This window comes from Hipposideros armiger, unplaced genomic scaffold, assembly GCF_001890085.2.
Source record: "Hipposideros armiger isolate ML-2016 unplaced genomic scaffold, ASM189008v1 scaffold_37, whole genome shotgun sequence".
Lineage (NCBI taxonomy): Eukaryota > Metazoa > Chordata > Mammalia > Chiroptera > Hipposideridae > Hipposideros > Hipposideros armiger.
In genome coordinates, this window is record NW_017731387.1 from 3,180,222 (window position 1) to 3,183,257 (window position 3,036).

Below are 3,036 nucleotides of genomic sequence, written 5' to 3' on the forward strand. Positions count from 1 at the left end.
GAGAGAGAGAGAGAGAGAGAGAGAGAGAGAGAGAGAGAGAGAGAGAGAGATGCTTAGAGACCAGCATGAGAAATGGCATAAATAGCCTGTGCAAGGATTGCAAGAATCCTTCCATAGACCTCTGACTTTGTTCAGATTTCAGACAGCTCAAGTTCATTCAGAAACACACTCCCCTCACAGCAGCTTAGGTTTCCTTTCGTGGGCACACTGTTAATCCTAAAATAGCCCTGATGGGTCTGTGGAGATGAGATTTCTGTACCAAATGAGGCATGTGAATCTGTGTGACATGGGACAGGGTCCCCTGAGACCTGCCTTGGAACGGATAAGGAGTCTTGGTTTTGCAGGCCAGGAAAGGGTTAAAAATTGAGGCTGTCTGGGGCAAGAGAAAGGGGATATTGTTGTCTTTAATCTTTCTGCAGTGTGTGCAGGACTTCCATCCCGGATCCGCACCGAGCTGGAGGAGCTGGGCAGGCATTGCGTGCAGACTCCTTGATTGTGTGTGTGGGGGGGACCTGGCTGGGGCCCAGACAGGCTGGGGCTCTGCTGGTCATTATGTCTAGCCTTCAGGTGTCTCGGCACAGGGGGCGGTGATGGGGGAGGTGTAGATAACAGGAGAGCAGACAAAGGAAAAAAAATGGTGTATTTCAAAAAGATGATGTGAAAATGTGTGTCCGGGTCTTCTCTGGAAAAAAAAAAGAAAAAGAAAAAAGGAATCCTAACGTCTTGGACTTTCCTAACCAGAACACAGGCTCTGCCCCGGCAGATCTCTTGCAGCCATAATTAGTTATGTCTGGAGGCTTTGACTAATTCCTTTCAATAATTGATGGAGTTAATATTCTCTTTTCAAAATGAGGAGGGAGACGTCTTCTTCCAAACTCTCTTGTTTTGTTGGAGCTTTGTTGTTCAGAATCTTCATCCATCAAAATCACACCGATTGGATTTGCCTTTTAATTTCTTACGAGACTTAGCTTATAACTTTTGAAGGCTTTGGATGATTCTAGAAGTAAAGGCATAATGTCTTACCCGATTACGCTAGCTGGATGTGAAAAGAAAGCAACGATACGGGGCGCATTCTCCCCCATTTGCTTCCAAATATTTTATAAATTGAAAAAAAAACAAAAACTGCTTTGTAGGTTGCTTCTGTTTGAAACTCCATCCAAAAAAAAAAAAATCTTACCATGAATGTAACTTGGACGCAAACCTTAGTTTTATGCCTGCTAGAAAGGAGAAATCCCAAATTATCTTATTCTTGAAGCATTCTTCTATAAAGAAGCTTCCGCGGCTCAGTCCCCACCCCCACATCCTCACTCCACCCAAATAGGAATTTAAAAAAAAAAAAAATCTTTCTACATGGAAGGCTGGCTCCTGAGACAGAAAGCTATCTTCTCTGTCTGCCTTCACACCGGCCACGCTCTGTCCTGCCCTGCACTTCTGCCGGGACTGTATTCCACATTTTTGTGGGCTAAAACCCTGAAAGCAGCTCAGCCTCCTGTGTGATTATAAAATGAGAAGTGCTGGTTAAAAATAAATAAAAAAAGGAAGCCCGGGCCTGAAGCCATTGTTCCGAATTTAACAGCTATTTGCCCCCAAGTGTCTCGGCAGCCTTTCACAGCTCATTAGAATAACTGTCAGGTGTCTGGGAAGTCCACGAATGCTCTTGTCAGTGGAGTCAGCAAGGTCTGTCTTTTATTTTCCTTGGGGACAGGTCGAATCTGATCAGACGTGCAGCGCGCCCAGAAGTGAAGTAAGTACATATGTGGGCGCCTTCATGTTTTCTTACGAACAAAGCAGCATCCTTGAGCGGGGTTCCGGACTCAGCCTCCTGCAGCCCCTCTGCCCTGCCTGACTTTTATTTTTAATTCTGTGCCATTCACATCATTAAGCATGCAACAATTGTCCCTGAGACCTTCTCTCTGCAGGGTGACCACCCTCCCGTAACACACATAAAAGAGTGCCCTAGAAATCTTCAAACATCTGATGCTTCTGACATCCAACTGTTTCAGTCAGTACACTGGACGGAAAGAAATGTATACTTACAATTTCCTAGTGGCTATGGGTGACTTCCTTGTCCCCTGAGGCACAGCAAGGGCTGCTGCCAGACTGTCCCCGAGGCAGGTGCAGAATCCCCGTCTGTGTGCACAAGGTTAGGTAGGAAAGTGCTCCGTAAAAGTCACTGGGACTCAGCCCCGGGTGCTCCGGCGCTCCCCTGCGCCTGGAAAGCTGTACTCTCTGCAGTTCTGAATTGAACTAAATTGCAGCCCATGTGAAAGGCAGGCCAGCCAGTCATGTGGGAGGCACACAGCCACCCTATTGGCCGCTGAGCCCGAGCTCAGGCATTCTCCCTTTCCACCATTGGTGAGGAGTTCAAACTGAAAGCATCTCGGTCCTCCTGGTGAGATTATTTGTCCTTTATGTGTGGACGAATGGCTGTAGGATTTTACAGTGACAGAATTAGTTAGGAAGGGGCCAAAGCCATCCTTCACAGAGGCTGGTGGGGGGAGTGTGGGAGGTCGGCTTTTGCAAGATGTTTTTCCCTTTCCATCCCCCTGCCCTGCAGTTTGGTCTGTGATTTGCCTGTTTGCCTGTCAGAAAAACGTGTTTGTGGGTGTTTTTTTTTTCTTTCCTTCCCCAGTTAACTTTGGGGAAGTAAATTATCGTCTCATTGCTTTGAGGAGCTCAGTCACATTTTGAAGCACAAATCCAATTTCTTTTCAAGGGTGAATTTTCATCTTTTATTTTGATATTTAAAGAAGCTCTATTGCAGTTCTAAACTAATAGACTAAACTGTTCACCAGTGACAGCACAAACAGAATTCACTTGTTTTTCAGTAGTTATTACATTTCGGAGAAGGCAGGGGAAAATAACTGGAAAATATTAAACAATGTCAAATAAATCAAAGGAAGGGTGTCCACTAACCAGGAATCAAGAGGAAATATGATTTTTCCAAAGTCCTCCCTAATTTACCTCTTTTGGTAATGTCCACAAACCTGGCAGCTAGAGGTAATTTTTCAGTTATTTTATGATTTTTTTTCTTCA

At 45.2% G+C, this 3,036-nt stretch overlaps 1 long non-coding RNA gene across 1 annotated transcript in view; it reads right to left on the reverse strand.

The window, feature by feature from the left end:
* The window catches only part of LOC109380422 (uncharacterized), a 38,134-nt gene extending 35,917 nt beyond the window's left edge, over positions 1-2,217 (reverse strand). Inside the window, exon 1 of the long non-coding RNA XR_002123468.1 lies at positions 2,038-2,217. This is a non-coding gene — a long non-coding RNA (uncharacterized LOC109380422). The remainder of the gene's footprint in view (positions 1-2,037) is intronic.
* Between the last annotated feature and the right edge of the window lie 819 nt (positions 2,218-3,036).